This window comes from Pelodiscus sinensis, chromosome 14 (assembly GCF_049634645.1).
Source record: "Pelodiscus sinensis isolate JC-2024 chromosome 14, ASM4963464v1, whole genome shotgun sequence".
Taxonomy (NCBI): domain Eukaryota; kingdom Metazoa; phylum Chordata; order Testudines; family Trionychidae; genus Pelodiscus; species Pelodiscus sinensis.
The window spans coordinates 9,646,776-9,668,168 of record NC_134724.1 but is presented as its reverse complement, the minus strand read 5'-3'; the positions used below and the strand labels follow the sequence as shown (position 1 = coordinate 9,668,168).

Here is a 21,393-nt window from a genome sequence, read left to right as displayed (position 1 = left end):
AAGAACTCTCGTGCAAAACAGTTCTTGTGCAAGAAGCCTGCAGTGTAGACGTAGCCACTGAGTGGGGTGAATTATAGCCTGGCCTGCTTTAAACAATTCCTATTGATTCTTATCAGTGCTTTTATGAGCAAGGTACAGAAAGAAAGGGTATTATTTTGGCCATTGGCAACTTCACTATTGGCCACTGGAACCACCTGATCACTTTCCTCATGCACCATAAGCTCCGTTAATGAGCTGCTTTTGCCCAACATCACTGGCACAGCCTACAGTCCTCAGGTCTCTAGTTGCACTTAGAGGAGACAGGATGACCAGTTTGACATGTCATATGCCTTCAGCTGGCCTTGAGCTTGTTCCCTCTGGGCCCCAAATCTGCCTCAGTTTCAAGTTGCTTGCCAGTCTTCAGTACCCCTCTCCTGTTCGTTAGCCCGTTCAGCTTAGTGCATCCTGTCGTTGTCCTTAGTATCTCCAGAGCCTTCCGTCTTTCCTAGCCCCAAGCCCACCATCAGCCCTTCAACAGTGCTCACTCTGCTCATTTGTTTCTGCTAATGAATCCATAAGCAATGAAAACACCTGACAACATGTTATTAGCTTTTCCTTAAGCATTTAAGGGGGACCTCAAGGGTTGGAAATTCCACCTCACGAGTCAGGTGTTTCAGAACCTGTTTGAATCGAAACCCAGGAGGTTCTTGCATTCTAATGAAGATTCTAAAGCAACTGCAACCTGGATCCCGTTTCTCCTAGATTGATTTTCTTTTATCGGTGATCATTTGTAGGGAAATGAATTGCTCCTGAGATGATCTCTTATCTGCCAACTTTCAGAGCTAGGCCCAACATTTTGCCTATCCTGTTCTAAATGCCTTGGAAACAGGGACTGCTATCAGAAATGGTGACAGCCTGGACCGGAGTGGCCTGAATACATGTCTCTCATAAAGTAGTGGAAATTCTTCCATTACTGCTGTTGTATGTGCGCTTGACCTTAGCAATGCCCAGGAGTGCCCTGGGAGCACTCAAACAAAACTTTCCTTTTTCTTTTTTTTTATCCACAATGTCCTCCTTCACTTTGACGTCAGCTTTGAGATTGCTTGCTGTGATGCGCTGCACCTTTCCTATTTTCTTTCTAGTCATAATATTGCTTCAGCCATAACCTCGGCACTTTGAGGAATAATTGTCCCTGACAAGAGGGTGAATCGCTAGCAGAGAGTTGATAAGCATTACATACAGATGACAGAAGTCAGGACATATCGGATTACCACTGTGAATATAATAAAAGAGAGTCTAAACACTTTGGCAGCTCAAAGACAAGCCATTTCATAACTCTCTAGTGGGGCTATTATCTTCCATTTACTGCCACTGATAACCAGGTTGCAACTGTCTCCCGAGGATCTAGTTACAATTCACTTAACACTTTGCTTACCAGTCACATTGGAGTAGGCACAGATTATGATACATTTTTACAATATTTATTTTAAGGTTTTTATCTTCCATGCCCCCCTTCCCCATTTTTAGTGCGATAAGAACCTAAATATAGAAGCTTTGAACTTTCTTTGGGAATGAAGAGTCAATGGCTACCTTGCCTTTAATCTATCACTCCTAGGTTTCCTTTTGAAGACAATCATGTATATCCAGTTCAAGAAGACAAACTCTAGTAATATAGCTAGGCCTAAAAGCTTTGGTACAGTATCGGCTCAGCCTGTTTTACATTTTGATGCTATGTGAAGATATAATTTTATTTCTGTAGCTGGAAACAGGCACCTGAGTGCACAGACCAAGGGTTCTGGTGTCCATCAGTAGCAGATAATTTACAGCAATGGCAATTACCGTACATGCTGACGTAATTTGGATGCAGATGGTATTTATATGTACTGTACAAGATATTGTTTCGTAAATTTAGTGTCTAAGATGAATTTAACACATCAGTCTGTTAGATATCAAAGTTCTCTCTTTTGTAGGCTTACAAAAAAAAAACCCAACACTGAATTATTTTGCTCTGGTAGAAAGTTGGCCTCTGACCAGAGAGTAGCCCTGTTCTCTAGCACACCATTGAGAAATATCTAGATCATTTTAGGGACAAAGCGTCCTCTGCATTAAATGAAACTCTATAGTCTGCAGAAATTTTCTCCTTAAGCAATGCCGTCAGCAGCAAAAGGCAGCACCACGCAGTTTACAATAGACGAGGTGTTTTTAGATCCAAGACAAAAGCTGTTTCAATCTTTCTCAGGTTGGGATATATACACATATATCGACAGATGGGGCCTTAATCTGGAACCATTTGGTCACATAAACATGTGCCTGAATTCTAGCCCTTCCCCACAGAAGATTCTTTCTCAGAGTAGGACTTTATAGAGGCCTTGAAGCTTTGAGAATAAGTGTGATTGGCAAATCAGAGACAGCATAAGCTCCAGTGTACTACAAAATACCACCCTTGGAAAATCTGCTTATGTTCCTGTTGTGGGAAACCTTCAAAGAAGCTTCACCATAGGTTTTGACTGAGCCAGAATCAGAGAACTGTGGATAAATATAAGTATTTCCCATACAAGTTTAATATCATGAGCTTTGTATGCCAAGCAGCCAAAACTAGACCCATGCTGGTGTATGTAAGCTAGTGCAAACGAAGTGAAACTGAATGAGGTTCTCCCAAACTGCAAATATTGGCATTTAAAATTCCATTTTCACTAGTATTTGTGCCAGCACTTGATTATTCATTGAAAGTAAACATGTAAGAGTTGTGAACACAGCAGAATTGAAATTGATTTTCCTGTATTAGCCAAGCCGCTGCCTCAAGGTCTGTTGGTCGCTGGGATTCTGCATTCAGTTTCTGAGCCGATGAGAAGTCCATATTTGATTCCTGCACACCCCCAGGATTCCATGCAGTGCAAAGTATTACGTGAGCCAGGCCTTTGTGTGACTTCCTAAATGCACAGGAGACATGAGGAGAAAGGTATTCTCCTTTTGGAGGCTACTTGGGATGAGAAGGGCCTTTCTGCAGCATCTGCCTCTCCACGTCCTCCTGAGACAGCTGCAGGTAGGACCCAAGCCTGTGGGTGACCGCGCCTGCAATTCTTTTGCCATCATCCTCTCTGCTTCTTTGGGACTGAATACTGGTCCTAGACCTGCAGAAATTTTGTGTGTTACTCAAGCGTGGCGAGTAGCAAATGTAGTTGAAATTCAGACGCTCATTTGAGAAAACATCATGAGAAAACATCACAGCTTTATTAGAAGACACAGAGCTGTCAGCTATAATAGGTGGCTACATATTTATGTACATATATGTCTGAGTATATATCTTCTATACATTCGGTATACAGCTTTCTCTTATAACTTAAAGCAAGGTAAGGGCTTGGTTGTACCAGGACAATGGGATGGGATTGCTTCTCAGAAAGCCATACAGAAAAGAGACAGAATCACCAGGCAGGTAAAAGGGGCTGGCTAGGTGCACACACCTACCCCCATCTGGGACTGCCCCAGCCCCATACCTCCCGTTCCCCAGGTGCCCTTGTGGGAGGTCAGGGGCTGAAGCCCTGTCCCCCAGATTCATACAGGGACATTGCTGGCTATTTGTCAGGGAGTGAGGTGAAAGTGCACAGTTTTCTGGATTCCTCACTCTGGCTGAGGAGTGTAGGGGCAGATGAGCTGTGCACTTTGCTCTCGCTCCCTGTTTTTGAAAAATACAATCATTTAAATAAAGCATGTCCATTTTGCTTTTATTGTCCAAAAAAACCCCTTCATTAAGTTAAGGATCTGAACAATACTGGGTAAATATTCTAGTACAGTAAAACATGTGTTTTCCGGCATGCTCGGGGATTAGGGCATTCCGGTTATCTAAAAATTCCAGTTAACTGAGGGTCCCATAAACCTCAGAAAAACCAATGGACAATAATAGTAAAACTCAAGTTTTTAATATTGATAGTTTTGTAGTCTGAGGCAGTTGGTCTCACATTTCTATTTTGTGTTAAAGATGATTAGTACTACTTAAATGAAAAATTGTTACACCAATCATGGTAACCCAAGCGAGGCCTGTGTGCCTCAAGGTGTGACAGTATTGTGGCTGGGGGCAATGCTGGTTAACAAAGTTTTCTGGTTAACATAGTGCCAGATAAAGGTTTCACTGTATATGTACATGTGTGAATGCATGCACCAACAGCTACTTGCCACAGATTGAAATTGCCCACCAATTGCCCAATTTGCATGGCACATGCCCTCTTATGGTACAGGAACTTAGAAAGGACAATGGCAAGTAAGAAAATAACAATTTAGCCATTGCTGAAGCATGGGTTCTTAGTAGTTCCACATCAAGTCTCCTGGGTTCTACCACTAACTATCTGACAGTGGGTAAGTCACTGTTCCATCTTCATACATTGTTTTTATCTGTAAAATTGGGATAGTGTCGGTAATTGCCCTCTACGCACGGCTGTTCCATTATGGAACCATATAAAATTTGTCAAGTGCTTTCAGGTATTCAGATCAAAGGAGTTATGGATTGTGGTGTTATAGCAACAAGCTTATGAGTTTTCTTAGTGCCAATAGGAGCCCGGCTGGAATTGGTGAGGAAATCTAACAATTCCAGCAAAGGAACTAAAATAAAGTGTTATACTTAATGAGTGCCTGTGTTTAATCGGCAGCCTTCATAATGAGGTCCCGGAAGATTAGGGACGTAATACTTTCCTATAATATGTGCTTTTCAAAGGGATGCTTAGGTGTAATGTGCCTATTTCAAGATGATGTGTTCCTTTTTTCTACAAGTCCCATAATTTTCCAGGACTCTCTTGAGGGTGTGGTGGAGAGAATTTTGTTAATGGCACAATTACAGTTTTATATCATTTATACTTGGAGACATTTTGTAATAATCCTTTGGTTAGGCAAGAGACCCAAAAGAGCAGGAGGAACAGGATGTATGCCACATTTGTGTCTTCCTCATCAATGCCAGAAACTGAAATAGTTCAATTTAATTGGTCTAATTTGCAACTGTCTTCAATAGTCCCTGTCCCCGCACCCGGATACACCTCAGCATGTCCTATATCCCAGAGGTTGCGAGGATCAAGGAAGGAGGAGGAGGGGAAGAGACCGTTTTAGTTTATCTCTATCTTTAGTTTTGTCAGAGGAATTGTTTGGCCAATAAAAGCAGATTTCAGAAAGTTTATATAGGTTTGTGTTTAATATATTGGTGCATATATACCTAATTGAGGAGATTTTCAAACATACCTAAGAGATTTAAGAACACAGCCCTCTTTGCCTTGAGTTCCTACATCTGTTAGGAGACTTTCAAAATCTTCCTCTTTGACTATGTAAATATACTTATAGTTATATGAGGGAAATAGGGGGCACAGAATAGATGTATATTCATCATACTGTATATTTTGATTGAGAGCCTCATTTTTAATATGATCTATGTACTCATATATATAATTTTCAGTAGTATTAAATATGAAAATAGTTTTGCACCTCTATTAAGAAAATATTTGTCCCATTCCAGGCTAGCTACAAACCATACAGGAATCTGCTGGACATGAAAGAGTTAATGAAATGATCATCAGGTCAGCAACTTTCAAAGGCTCTGGCACTCTGAAAACCATTTTCTTAATTATTTTAGGTTAACACGTAAATCCATAGAAAAATCATGTGTAATCTGAAACTCCAGACGTGGGGACAGGACTAGACTGAGATAGCATTAAAGATTTTATTGCTGTTACATTATAAATTATTTCTATTATGATGGCCCTATGGGTATTATATTCTGCAGTTCACTTTCACTATTACATCACTTAATGTTATTAACACACTTTAGGGTATAAAATTACAGTTTTATCGTGGAAACCTTAAACATGTACATCCCAAGTACAGAATCAAGTTATTATCTGAGCTGACCAGATCTGGTCTATTATTATTTTATTGCTCATAAAAAGCGATGATTCGATTTGATTTAACACTTGAGGAAAAATCACGGCTTATAGATGTTTAAACTGGTTGCAATATTAATACAAAGCAACACATGGATGACTTCATTTTATTAAAGCAGAGGTAGCCTCGGGAACCTGCTTTTATGATCTTTATGCTGCTTGATAAAAAAATTTGATCTGACCTGGTGCTATTTGTGAGTCACTAATGTGCTGATAAGGTTTTGTTATCAGTATGTTGGAGAATTGCAACATAGTAACCTTCTTACTCCATTCAATATATACTCTGAATACATACATTGATCACAGGCAGTTGTTCAAGAAAAAAAAACGGTATCGGACTCAGTTTTGCAAGGTTATCCTGCCGATAAAAAAGCTGCCATACTTTGAAATTAAATGTGATGCGTATGTGGATCAAATTAATTCCTGGTATAGCTTCATTGACCTTAACAGTTAACAACGGGGGAAAAATTGTCCAGAAATGCATATGTGAGTATGTGGGAGTACAGATAGGTATTTATACAACAGAGGTGGGCAAACACCAGCCAGCCGTATTTACCTATGGCTCTGCAGGTACAGGAAATCACCTCTCTCATTGGTCGCAGATTTCTATTTCCAGCCAATAGGAGCTGCGATCACCTGTACTAGCAGAGATACAGGTAAATATAGTGGCAGCAGCCCACCAGGGGCTAATCCTGGTGAACCGCCGCCATTTTAGAGCTCATTCCTATTATATAGTCTACCTTCATTGGTAACTGCAGAAAGCAACAGTCATTAAGTCACTGTGGCCACTGCCCAACGAAGCTTTGAAGCACACGCTTAAAGACAGAAGTAATCCTTTTAACTTCACTGACACCCGCAAGAAGTTCTAATCGTGCTATCCTAACTCCAGTGAGAACATGGATTGCAAGGGCTGCCGACAGGGCTGGTCTTACCATGAAGTGAACTGAGGCGGCCACCTCAGGCGCCAGACTGTGGGGGGGGGGGACACCACTAGGACCCAGAGTGTAGAAAATTGTGTCTGCTGCTGGTGCATATGTATTCTCTCTGCTCTAGGGCTGTGTCTACACTACATGCCTCTGTCGGCAGAGGCATGTAGATTAGGGTTGTAGGCAAAGGTAAATGAAGCCTCGATTTAAATGATCGCGGCTTCATTTACATTTACATGGCTGCTGCGCTGAGCCGACAAACAGCTGATCAGCTGTTTGTCGGCTCGCCGCTAGTCTGGACGTTCCCCCTGTCGACATCAAAGCCCTTTGTCGGCAGCCCTGTTATTCCTCGTGGAATGAGGTTTACCTAGATGCGCAGAGATGGTGGAGTACTGTGCTGGAGGAAAGAGGGCCCAAAGTTTTGGCCCAAGCGAGGGGGAATGGGGGCATCATTTGAACTCCCCACCTCAGGTGCCGAAATGTTGTGGGCCAGCTCTGGCTGCCAATGTGGATCCCATGTTGAGGGATTCTTCAGTCCAATGGCATTACAGGAACCAGACCCACTGAGGGTGGAAACAAGGGGTAACTGCCCAGGCACCCAGTGGTTCTAAAGAGCCCAGGGCTCCTGGTTGTTGCTACTGCAGAACAGTAGTGGCTGGAGCCCTGGGCCCTTTAAATCACCACCAGACCCCGGGCAAGGACTCATGGGGGGATGTGGCACAACCCAGGCAGTGCTTAGGGCTAGCTGCCCCCAGTCCTACTCCTTCCACCCGAGGCCCTGCCCCTTCCGGGAGCACAGAGCTGGGCCCCTCTCCACTTTTCCCAGGGACCAGGCAATTCTGTCAGCTCCCCTCCCTCCCCACTCCCCCCAGGCAGGAACTCATGCAAACACCTCTGCAACAGGGGTTGTTATCCCAACCAATTGCCGTCTGCAATACATACAAAATTTCCCTAGCAACGAAGATGACAGTTCGGTAATAGCAGCTGCTGCTTAATGGAAACATTTGAAAATTATTCCATTCTAGCTCCATGTTTCCTATTTGTATTCTTATTTCCAGCACAAGTTAGAAGAAATATCTTAGAAAACGTACAAGAGACACTTTAAAACACATTTCAGACATAGGGTCAATATGACATTCAGAGAACACCTGGAGAAAAATTAGGATGTGAAATCTCAGACAGATTTTCATTTTTTATAACTTGTCATTTCATTTGGGAGAAAATAGCAATTTTTGAATAAAATGTGGGAAAACCCACATTTTCAATGTCAAATTCTAAGGCAGCACTTTTGGACTTGCAGCAAACCCTTTTTTTACTCAGAAATAGATTAGCTGGAAAAATTACCCATTTGGAACAAAAGAAAATTCCAAAGTCTGATCAATTTTAAGGCAAAACTAATCCATTTGGAAGTTTAAAAGAACTTAGAAAACCAGAAACAAACCCCGGTATTTTTCGCTTACATTGTGAACATTTTGCAAAACTCTAGTGAGGCCATAACACAAGGGCCAGACCAACCATAAGTCATCATGTGAAATATACAAATTGGCTAGAAAAAGGTTCGTCAGTGATATTAGTTGGGCTGAAGTAATTCACTTTATTAAATGATAGTAATGAAGTAATGGCCATAGCTGTGTAAGTAATAAAGGTGAATTAGATGGTGGCTTGCATTAACACTAGGACACTATGTCCTGATTAATGTACAATTAACTTGTCATACAGTATGGTATGTGTGCGTGTAGGTGGATAGCTGGGTTATACTCCATCTCATACTCACATATGTCCCATTTATCATTTTCTGTTCATCTAAAGGGATGCCAAATATGTCTTCATACACACACACACACACACAGATGATATATATATATAATCATATGGTTAGTGTGTTAGTTAGTTAAGCATAACCATAGTTATGGTTAGTGCCAGGGAGAGAGAGTTTGGGACTCTTGTGTTCTAACCCCTGTCTTGCCATTAACTCAATATGTTCTTGAAGCTCTCATTTTTATTTCTCTCTTACTGGGTTTCTCAATCTAAAATGAGTAAATAACAACACTTTACTTCCTTGCTTACCTTACATAGAGGTATGAGGTGTCATTAGTTGTTGTTTGAAGATGTAAATCACTATATAAATACTGCATGCCTGTACATTCTCAATTATAACCCAGGGCTAAATGGCACGGGACCATTTTTGACTACTTTTAATATCAAAGTGTATTGAAAAGCTTCAGCCAAGTTCGTCCTGGCTGTTCTCCATTTTCATATACCATGCTTCTTCCTGCTCCTAGCACAAAGTGATCACAGAAGAGGTTCTTTTCCAGCTCGGATGGAAGCAGAAAGTTTGAAAATACTTTCTAGAAAAGTCTGTTAACTCGAGATTTTGTTTCCATTTTGGTAGGATCGAGAAGCCTGGAAAGCTTGAATAACCAGGCAGACTTAGGGTTTTTTGGCTCCATTATCTTTAATCCTTTGTGCTTTCGGGGTGCAAGGAACAATATCATGCTTCATTCCTAGTGTCTGAGTACAGGCAGTCCCCGAGTTACGTGGATCCGACTTATGTTGGATCCCTACATACGAATGGGGCTTTTCTCGCCCCGGAGGACGCAGGTGGCGGAACCGCCCAGACGTGCCGCGGTCCCGCCGCCCGCGTCCTCCGCAGTGAGAAAAGCTGCTCCGCGTCTCCCTGGTCTGCTGGGGGAGGCCCCCCAGCAGACCAGAGAGCCGCGGAGCAAAGCCGCGGAGGACGCAGGCAGCGGGACCGCAGCGCACCTTGGTGGTCCCGCCGCCCGCGTCCTCCACGGCTTTGCTCCGCATCTCCCTGGTCTGCTGGGGGACCGCCCGCGTCCTCCGCAGTGAGAAAATCCTGGTCTGCTGGGGGGGGCGCACTAGATGTGCCCCCCCCCCCAGCAGACTAGGGAGACGCTGGCGGCGGGACTGCCGAGTGTGCACTAGTGCCCCCCCCCCCCCCAGCAGACCAGGCTTTTCTTGCCGACGCCTGGGGTAGAGCAGCTGGGGCGCTGCCAGGTTGGTCCCGCAGCACCGCTCCTCGGCGCTACTGGACCAACCCGGCAGCACCCCAGCTGCTCTGCCCCAGGCGTCCCCAAGTCAGCTGCTGCTGAAACTGACCAGCAGCTGACTACAGGAAGCCTGAGGCAGAGCAGCTCTGCCTCGGGCTTCCTGTAGTCAGCCACTGGTCAGTTTCAGCAGCGGCTGACTTGGGGACGCCGGGGGTAGAGCAGCTGGGGTGCTGCTGGGTTGTTCCCCACAGCGCCGAGGTGCAGCGCTGCGGAGACCTACCCGGCAGCGCCCCAGCTGCTCTGTCCCAGGAGTCCAGACTTAGCCGCTGTTGAAACTGATCAGCGGCTGATTCCAGGAAGCCCGGGGCAGAGCAGCTCTGCCTCGGGCTTCCTGTAGTCAGCCGCTGATCAGTTTCAACAGCGGCTGAATCTGGACGTCAGTTCCGACTTACATACAAATTCATCTTAAGAACAAACCTACAGTCCCTATCTTGTACGTAACCCGGGGACTGCCTGTATTCTCAAAGCTCTTTCAGTTCAGTATATCTCAAGAGATTCTGATATGATGTAAAATATCACTTAAAATCTACATAACAAGACTATCTGAGAAGCATTCATAAATATTCTGTAGGGACCAGTCCTGGGAATGAAGAATCAAAAAGTTCTTTTGTATCTTCTACTTCTACAATACTATGATGGCGAGCTAAGCACAGAAGGAATTTTTCCACTCAGAGAGTAACCAATTCAGTCTTCCCAGTATAGGACAGGGATTCTATTTTTCAACAGGAATTCATTGTATTATTATGTCTTGGGTTCCATTTTCAGTACTAGCTGAGAGATGGAATTGGCAGATGATGCTAGGGAAATTTAGCCAAGTGCATAACAACACAAGGCTAAAATCGGCATGCATTTGCACCAGGAGGAATGTTTGAAATGATATAAGTAGTTATTCCTGATTTAGGCCTCAGTCCAACTTGTATAATTAGTTAGTGGTTACATTAATACTGAACATGTGGCTTTGTCAGACCAATGTAACTGAGGCCAGATCTACACTAGATCCAGCAGCTCAGTTTAAGGTACATAACTCCAGCTACATAGAATAAGTAGCTGGAGTTGGCTTACCTTAAGTTGAGCTTGGCAGCATCCCCTCAGTGGGAGGCCAACAAGAGCAAACGCTCTCATCGGATTCCCTTACTCTTCACAAAAGCAGGCATGTGGGACGCTGGTGGGGGTGTCCTCTGAGTATGATTTAGTAAGTCTTAACTAGACTCGCTAAACAGAACTCCAGAGGATTGGCAGCAATCAGCAGTAGTGATCCTCCATTTAGGGTAGACGAGGCCTGACTAGAATCTGGTGTGTGATTCTTCAGGTGAAACCTAAAAGTTTAGGTGCCTTTAAAATGAAATTTGTTCCTGGAAATGAAGGCTTCTGGACACATTTTGTAAGCACAGGCGTGTGTCATTCCAGAGTCCTTGGACAATTACTTTTCCCCATCCTTTCATGGTTGTGCAGTCTGTTGTATAGTTCACCCTATAAGCCTGCACCCATAAAGTGGTTGCATCTCTGGTTTGGGTTCAATGATCTCTGCAGATACAAAAGTCGCATCTTGATCCTACAAACTCTGCTGCATAGATCACTGATTGGGCTACACCAGCAGGCCAGTCTCCACAGATACACAGGACCACAGTGTCTCCTGCGGTAAGGCCCAATTCCTGAGATTAATCAAACGCAGAATACCAAAGTACTCTGTGTACCAAAGTACACCCATCCCCAAGGGTTTCCATGTGTCCACCTACTAAATATATGATAGCTGAGCTATTTCAGAGTGACAAAGTGACTGTGTAGCTTAAGTGCTGTCCTTACTAGGGATGAACTTAAGAATGAATATGTCATGGAATTTTAGATTGCCTGGAAGTCCTCAGTCTGAGGAATAGCCATGTTAACTTTAAAAACGAGTAGTCCTATTTCACCTTACAGCCTAACAAATATATATAATTTTTTCTGCCAGACAACAGAATGACATCATTGTATAATTGGTGTAGACTTCCCCACCCCCCCAGCCCATGTTTAGCTCCAGACAGGATGCCTCACTAGCCACTCCAGGCAGCTCCTCAGGCCCTTACGTCATTCCCGCATGGGGAGGGAGGCGCCTCTTAGGGTACCATACTTGGCTTTTTATGTCAATGGGGTGTTGAATGTAAGGAAAGTTGGTTTTATAATAGTCCATCCAGTTCATGTCTTTGCTCAAGCCCAGGGAAACTGTCATATTTGCATATGATGATCAATTCCGCTCTGTCTCTCTGTAGTTGGCTTGTGAAATTCCTTTGTAGAAAAATGGTTGCTTTAAAATCCATGATTGAGTGTCCATGCAGGTCAAAATGTTCCCCTACAGCTTCCCATTTCGAATATCTGACTTGTGTCCATTAATCCTTTGTTGTAGAGACTGTCCATTCTCATGCAAGAATTGGTAGTTTCCCCACTGTGGCTCCCCTAGGGCCAAGCTAATCATTGTCTAATAAGATCACTAAGCATGGGAGGTATAGCCCCTATGTAAGAATCAAGTAATATGTCAACCGCAAGGGTCCAGTTTACCTATGTGACTCATTTCCTAGTAAATACATTATGGGAGGGATTTGTAAAGGCATGTAGTGCTGTTGGGTGCCCCCCTCCTTTCGAATGGGTAAGACTCCTTTGCACATTTGAAAACTGCCCCCTGAATTACTGATTCAAGGGATGTGGCATCTAGGACAAAGACATCTTGGTCAGGAAACTACTAGCTTCAATTGGGTCTGAACTAGTTTTTCAGAGGGGAAAGAATGGCGAGGGGGAGCTGAGAACTCTGGCTTGTATCTTTCAACTCCAAGAGCCCTTCTACAATATTCAGCTTTTGGTGCTGAGAGGAAAATGCAAAAGACTGTCCCTCTCCCATCTCCCCCCCCCCCCCCCCCCCCACATCAGTTCCCAGCCCAGCCTGTAATTTGGCACGATGAATGAAGTGTTTTCGGAGTGTCATCACTTATGCCTCTGGCAGATTTGCTTCCTCAGTCTGCCTTTCGCCTTTTGGACCTGTCACTCAGCCCTTTGGCAGAGCGGGAAGGGAGGAGGAAATCATCTCTTTGCTAATCACCTATCACAAGCAATGAAATTCTGTAGGCTCAGTGCCAGCTAGGTACATTTCAAAGGGAAATGGGGGGGGAAGCAAAGTGTCACTCAAGGCAGATATTTATGAAAGATGACAGTTTGCAAATATCTCAATCTTGGACAAGGCTGCTCCAGTGACACAGAGGAGTGTTGCAAAATTGGAAGAGTCAGCAGCCAACATTTATTTCATCAGGACCTGTCCAATCTTCAGTGATCGCTTGACAGTCTGGGGATTGCTGGCACAAGCAGGCCCCTTTCTATTGGTTGCTTTCATTTAGTTTGCATGGATCAGTCTAAAGAGTTGTAATAAATATGTAAAGAAGGATAAAAGGAACAGTTTTGCAAAGCTGCGTCCTTGGCGGAAGAACTAGTAGAAAGCTGTGATACCCTTTTTAGCTATGCCAAATAGGACGGCTAGTAATTACATTTCTATTGATTGTTCCTGTGTGGGAACAATGAGCTATAGACTTTCTCGCACTCGTGGGAGACACCCCTCAACTTTGAAACTCTCACCATTAATACCAACAGATAGTGTGGGAGTGTGTGTGACTTTGTTTTTCTTCCCCTTCCCCCCCTCTCCCCCAACCATTGATATAATTCTCAGGAGAAAGCAGCAAAGGGGAAATAATATGTCATGTTTGCTATCGCTTCGTCAGGACTACCGCTCAAAAATATGCCTCAAAAATAGATTCCCACTGCCAACATATGTTGGAATAAATCAAACACAAATACATTTTCCCCCTTGCCTTTCTTTTCTATGCATATTCTGGAGAGCAAGTATTTGGGGGAAAGTGAGGGATTCCTGGGAGAAAGTGAATTTTGTACATACCTGTCTGAATATCACACAGAAAACCTGATGCTCACAGTGCCATTCTGGAACAGAGACTATAACATTTACTTGTTTCCCTTTCTTCTGTCACCAGTGTTCCATTCCCTTTCTCTCTTTCATATTTATGCCCCCTCACACACACACACCGTTTTCCCCCCTCTGATGAGCATTAGCAGAATTCTGGGACCTTGTCGATTTGCTTCCAATAGAAGAGAAATCAGCAACCCAGAGTTTGGACAGATTCCAGGTGTATCTTACTTTATTTTCATATAGTCACCAGCCAAGAAACACAGGTCATCACAGACAGGTAGACAGCAAGGGAGAAGGAGGAATGATTATTAGGGCCTGGGAAATGGGACCAACTGAGGGTACGTCTAGACTACAGGGTTTTGTCGACAGAAGTTTTGTCAACAGATACTGTCGACAAAGCTTCTGTCGATAAAGAGCGTCTAGACTACATTCAGTTCTGTCAACAAAGCAAGCTGCTTTGTTGTCAAAACCCTGTAGTCTAGACACAACCCTACATGCAATAACACCTTCTGTCAACAGAACTCTGTCGACAGAAGGCATTATGCCTCGTAAAATGAGGTTTACCGGCGTCGACAAAACTGCTGAGTTCTGTCGACATTATGTCGACAGAACTCAGCGGTAGTGTAGACACAGGTATAGTTTTGTCGACAAAAGTCCACTTTTGTCGACAAAACTCTGTAGTCTAGACACACCCTGAGAGAGAGAGAGAGAGAGAGAGGGCCAGAAGAGATGAGAGTAGAGGAAATTCACTATAGAGCAAATTTGTGTGCTAGGAAATAAGATCTGACCTAGCTGGTGGGGAAGAGAGATGTCCACAAGAGAATCGCCCTGCTCAAATGTAGCACTTTCTATGAAAACTTGTGAGAATATCTGCCAAAGGGAAAAATATATTACTGCTCCAAAGTAGCAGTTCCATGAGACTTCTTGTTTAAGCTTCAGAATTGTAAATAAGTACTTTTCCTCCTTAGTATTACTAGGTATAGCAGTACAAACTACTCCCTGATTCTTTAAGATTTCTGGATGACGTTTTTGAAAAGTTGTATTTCTGAGCTCAGCACGTATGTAACTATGTCTTAACTATTCCTGGTTTGTTTCAGTTTTTTTGTTTTGTTTTGTTTTGAAACCCATTCCTGGCATGTGCTAACTGAATGGACAGCAAAACAAAACAACAACAACAAAAAGCAGGCTCCTTCAATAACAATGGCCTCATACATTGAATTCCTATCTGCAGTGGATTGAGCTAACACAGCAGCAGCTGAAGTTTTAAAAATGGTGCTTTTGAAAGGCCTAAACAAATGCAATTATGGATAGCAACAGAGAAAAATGAAACTAGTTGGCACGACAACTGGAATTTCTAGGTGAAGCCTTTTTTATTATTGCTGTAATTATCAATGAATTGTAGATAATACGATTATTCTAACTACCTCAGTGCGAGCTATTTTTATTGTCATATGTAAAGTCTAAATGATTTAGAGACTTACTATGGTAGAATGTTTCTTCTCGTTTGATGCACTAAGGATTCTCTGTGTGTGAGTGAGAGGGAGAGTCACTCACAGAAAAGTATAATGCACATGGAGGTGGAATATGTTAGTAGAGTGCAAAACTGCTCTTCTGTTTTAGGATTTTAGCAATTCTATTGAAATGGATAATGAATTCAATTAAAGGCCTTGTTCTTCCTTCCCTTATGCCCTGCATATCTCAGAGTCTTGCATAATTTAAACAAAAATGTGAAATAATACAGCTCCCTTGTTTCAGTTATGCCAGTGTTTTCTCTCCAAGATGATGGAAACCATCTCGAGATGCATGCTGACCACAAAGGGTAAGGGTGTTGTGTGTCTGATTACCAAAAGAGAGTTTCTTCCTTGGCATTCAATCTGGTGACTATGGCTGGTATATTACACACATTAAATAACTGTGAGCATTGAGTATATGAGCGATATACTAGCAGAGAGAGATCAACAGATCTGAATGGTTTTGGACACTCTCACGTTTAAATGCTTGAGGACAAAATTTTCAAACCTAAACATAATCCCAATACAGTCTCCCAAATTCGTCTTGAAGCACCTAAACCTACACATCCTGATTTTCATAGCTCCTAAAATTCACAGCTCCCAATAAGTTCAGTGAGATTTGTGGGTGCATAACGCCTCTGAAATTGGTGCAACTTGAGAACCTGACTATAAAGATAATAGTCAACTTAACCAGTAGGATGGATTCTTTGTTCACTACTTTTTGTCTTTTAAAATGCCAGTCTATGCAGGACAAGCATGGAGAATCCACCTCTGCAACAGTGTTCTCCTCTACCTTTTCTACTGGCAGCCCACCTACATGGAACAAAGTGGCCATAAGTGGGTGATTAAGCAACCAAAAGATTTTTTTTTTACCAGAGTACAAATTCCTTTGCCAAAAATATTGCTGTTTGGTGTAAATAATTCCACCCCTGTCTCACTGCCCCACTGATTTATCTAAGTCTAAAACGGAGAAGTGTTACAGCCTAATCACTGCATTCCCTATAATTACAAAGGACAGGAAATCATTCAAAAGAAATTGAAGGAATGTTAAATACTAGGAGGGCTGCAGCCTCTGCTCACTTGCTTGCCAACCCCAGTCTCTGTCCGCTTTCATGGCTAGAGAGCCTGATGATGTCATTCTATCACGCAACAGGAAAGACTTTTTTAGAAAGAGAGAGAGAGACCATTAAAGATCTAACCCATGGTTTCCAGCTTGGTAGTCTGATGATTGAGGACCAGTACTGTAATCGGGATTCAGTTGGTCCTTACTTTGAAAAAAAATTCCATTGATTTCAGCCGGATTATAGGGCTCCAGGAATATGTTTTCTTCTGTAAAACTCACCAAGGAGATTTTAAAGACTTGATTTTGAAAGGACAGAATCCCATGACTGCCTACAAAAGTGCACATCCCCAAGGACGGTTCTTAAGAAGTATTCATCTTCTCTGAGGTACCTCTCATTAGGGTTCCAAATGAATTTGTTGAGGCTAAAACCACATGACCACATCATATTTCAAATCTACTCTTCTGTTTCACTCAGACCACAAATATTGCATCTTGCGTCTGTGCCTCTTGTTTCCGTCCCTTTCCATAGCATGCTTAAAACTGCTCCACAGCATATGAGAACAGATTTATAGAAAACGTGTGTGTGTGTGTGTGTGTGTGCGCGTGTGTGCGCATGTGTCTATCTGCCTGTCTCAGAGCCTACACACAGGTCCTCAGATGGGGGGATGCATAGGGGATGGGCCCGGCTATCTAAAAGGACTCAAGGCTCCCAGCTCTCAGCCATAGGCCCTTTAAATAGCTGCCAGAGACCCTGGCTGTACATGCTCTGCAGCTCCAGCAGTGCTCAAGGGCTACCTGGGGCAGCTTGCCTTCAGCTCCGCCTGCTGCCTGAGGCCACGCCCCTTCTGGGAGGCCTGGAGCCAACTTCTCTCAGGGCCCAGCAAACTTTCTCATCAGCCCTGCCTACATGTCTCTGTATCACATTCACAAGCCCTTGGCCCTTTGAAATTCCGCCTATTTGCAGAAAATAAAAGTCCATTTTTCTGGAGGAACTCAGAGTTATTCACCCTACAGGCCAAGAAATCCCATACAGTTCAGGAGGAATATTGTCTTGTTCTGTGAATATCACTTTTCCTATTGTAAATTCCTCAGAGTTTTTATTGTAGAATTAATAGTAAATTAATCATTCTTCAGTGTGCTATGCTGGGGCCCTCTGTCACAGATTTTTCTGTATTGAATAAATAGTGTTGTAGGTTGATATGTTTAAGGCAAATGAGATGCTTATGGCTAGCCAAAAAGCCAGTTAACAAGATCCATTTTCTTCTATTGACTTCTACTCATGTATTAATGAATTTCAAAAAATCTCTTTTCCTATGTGTATCAGATTATGTATGCCTATGTCATTCCTAACAAGTATGCAAATATTTGTTCCATTTGTGTTTGTATTATGTGTCACTGAAGCTAAATCTTTCAAAAGGGATAAATACCATATCCATTAAGCCACTTAAGAGGAGGGGTTTTGCAAAAATGTGCCATGGCTAACATCCATATTTAGGGAATTGTGTGGCATCAAATCCAGCATTTGAGAAAGAGAACAGTGGATTTCTCCTCAGACAAACAGAGCAAGACACACATTCAGAAAATTTCCCCAAGTAAACAGGCACTGAATTGAATAGTAGTTGGAGAGAGTAAGAGTGAGAATATACAATACATAGTGGAGACCACATGGAGAAAGTATAGGGAAGGAATTTGACACTGTTGCCCTGGTCTTCAAAAAAGACATTAACTGGTTAATGCACTACAAAGCCAATTTCCCCAGTTTCTCCTGCCTTTAATATTCATATTTTCACAGCAAAAGCTTTGAATGGTACACATCCAGCCCACTTAATTAGCTTCATTAACACAGATCCTACAATTGACAGGTAAATTCTTTTTTGTTGTTTTATATATCTTGGATTCTGTTATTTCCACTCAAAACTCATCTGATGAAGTGGGTTTTACCCACAAAAGCTCATGATTATATATGGTGCCATAGGACTGCTCGTTGTCTTTGTAGGAAGGTAGCAAGAGATTAACAAATATAAGATTCAGGAGTGCTCTTCAAATGTGTATCAAGCTGTCCTGCAAAAGGGGAGAAAATGGATTTCTGCCTTCTCCCCCTATTTTATGATGAATAACAAAGTCCTGAAAGGTTGAGTTTTCTTGTTCCTATTCCCAACCCTCTTTCCCTGCCACCACAATTTCAATTTGTCTTTTCAGAATGTCTTTATTTTTTCCAGAACTCTATAAATCAGTGTTTCTTAAACTTTTTAAGACTGAGGAACACCAAACAATATTTATTTTTTCTGAGGAATGCCAAGGATTTTTTGCTGAGCAAAAAAAAGAGGTCGGCGGAAAGTTATTGAGCAGAGCCAAAAAAAAAAGTTGCTTGCCCCTTTAAAGCTATTGTTTTCCGTGACACACCTCCAACCGCCTCGTGGCACACCAGTGTACCACAGAACACAGTTTAAGAAACACTGCTATAAATGTTTAGAGAATGGGTAGGACCAAGGCTTCAACCAGAAACCTTGCAGTTAAACCCTAATTAATTGAGGGGAAGTGATTTTTATTCCACCTCCTTAAAATCCTTTCAACTACATCTGTGAGAATGCCAATGAACCTTCTAGCAAAACAAGACCAAATTTTACTATTCTCTTTGGTACTATCTGGGTTCTTATACTTCACTCATCACCATAGCATCTGAGTGCCTTCCAGTAATGTATGATGCAACATAACACATCTGTCACATGAAATGTATCATCTTGTCAGGTGCAGTATGTACAGTAGCATGTCTTGTTTAGGTAGGAAGGGGGTTTGTCAGTTTGTTGTGTTTGGGATTTTATAAGTAAAATATACCCTTTGCCATGCATTTGTGGTAGAGCAGCAAGCTCTTGCAGTTGGAGCAGAAGGCGCTGAGGTTTGTGATAGTCCTCGGTCCTGAAGGAATTCACTCCAGTCTCAGATTGGGCTTCCTGCACCAGTCTTTACCCTTATTGTAAAGGTTCCCTTATGCTGGAGAAGAGTATCCAGCAACCGGTCTTCATCTGGAGCATTAGGGTGTTTTAGAGTTTGCAGGCCCAGATAAGCACCAAGACCTTGAAGACGATTAGGAATTTTGTGCGAAGGCAGCGGAGGGAGTAGCAGAGCAGTCTGGTGTGCTTGTACGATCCTGTGGTCCTGAGGAGACACTGCAGCATTCTGTCCAGCAATTGATCTTGACGTTTCTAAGTAAAACAAAACCTGAATGACAGCTTAAAAACAAATTACTCTGTTTCTTTATTGAATACCAAGAAACATCAGCAAAAGGGCACAAGTTTTCTTCCTTTGCTGATCATCACTGAATAAAAAATAATCATTTAAATGTTACGAGTTGCTTGTTGCAATCAAAATGCAAAAGGCAGAAGATGGACAAATTACATGTTATAGAAATTGAGATATGTATATTTCTGTGGGATCTTGGAAATACGGTGGCAGTTTTACTGGGGTCCTTAAGGAAAACATTGTGGCATGACTGCTGGTTTATATCTTTGTTTCAATGTGTTATATAAAGTTTCTGCACAGTTACGTGAATTTAATTAAAGAAACCAATAAACATACATTAAAAAAATAAGAAGTACCATGGAAAAGCAACTAAATTTGAGCTAGATTGATAAAGGTATTTAGGTCAGCATTGAGCAACCTAGGCCAGTGAGCGGGCTGGATGAGTGGCCCTCCTCCATCTCAGTGGGCTGCACGATTGTTGGAATCCAGACAGTCTCCAAGGACAAGGTAGTTTTTACTAAATGCACTTGCGTACCTGGAATTTGAGGTGTGTGCCAATTCAACTGTAGTAGCACCGTGACTGAATGCAGAGGGAGTGCACAGCTTTTAAAGTCAATGTTGTGAGCAATCAGCAGGCACCTCACTTCATGTGCCTCTGCTTATGTGCATGACATTTTAGTAATACCAGTATGGAAAAAAATGACATGGATGGAAACCAGTGGAATCTGGCAACCCTATGCATGGGCAATGGCAAATAAAAAATTTTGTGCAGGCTGCCGCTAAATCCCTGATGGGCTGCAAGTGGCCTTCAGACCGGGGGATGCTCACCACTGATTTAGGTGCTTAGAAAATCATTTCAATTCAGAAAGCCTGAGTTAGGCACTTTGGCTCCCTACAGAAGGCACCCAAGAATGGGATACACAAAAGCAACCTAGGGTAGCGAGTGGGCCGCATGAGTGGACCTCCTTCATCTCAGTGGGCCGCAAGATTGTAGTAACCAAGATGGTCTCCTGGGATAGGGTAGATTGGCTAACTGTATTTCCATACCTAAAATTTGCCGGAGGTGTAGATTGAACTGTAGCAGCACTTTGAATGGATGCAGAAGGGAGCGCACGGTTCTCACAGTCAGTGTTGTGTGCAATCAGCACACACCTCACTTTGTGCCCTTGCTTTACGTGCATGTCACTTTAGTAATACCAGTGGGGTGGGAGGGGAAATGATGCCGATAGAAACCAGCAGAATTTGGCAACCCAGTGTATGGGCAACGGTAAACAAAATGTCATGCAGGCCACACATAGAACCCTGATGGGCCACGTGTGGCCTTCGGGTCACGTGTGGCCTTCAGGCCACAGATTGCCCACCACTGTGCTAAGGGCTCCTTGCCTAAACTAGCCAAACTGAGGGATGGGCAGTGCTAAGCCCTGCCCTCTATGAGAGATAGGCGGTTAAGTCTGGGCTGTGGAGAAGCACCTCCCTCTGCTTGGGATTCCTGGCTGAAAACCCTCTCTTGGTGTCATGATGTGCCTACACCATTTTAGCAAGGAGCTTGGGGTGGGTGGCTCCCCTTACAGCTTTTAGTCCCGTGAGGAGGGTCCTTATCTGGGAGCTGGGATATCCTTTGTCCAGCTGCAGCTGATGGGAGAAAGGGTTTGAACTGGACTCTGCTACCTCTCCCTCCCCTTGACACTGTTCCACTGTGGAACAATAATGAAAGACTCCTTTGCCAGAGGGAGTGAGCATGCCAGAGC

General features: G+C 43.0%; 2 long non-coding RNA genes across 2 annotated transcripts in view; one reads left to right on the top strand and one right to left on the bottom strand.

Annotated features, from left to right (window-relative positions):
- Positions 1-21,393, top strand: part of LOC142818295 (uncharacterized) — a 261,674-nt gene that overhangs the window by 99,102 nt on the left and 141,179 nt on the right. The window lies entirely within an intron of this gene.
- The window catches only part of LOC106732275 (uncharacterized), a 40,632-nt gene continuing 32,012 nt past the window's right edge, over positions 12,774-21,393 (bottom strand). The window contains exon 3 of the long non-coding RNA XR_001368556.3: positions 12,774-19,608. This is a non-coding gene — a long non-coding RNA (uncharacterized LOC106732275). The remainder of the gene's footprint in view (positions 19,609-21,393) is intronic.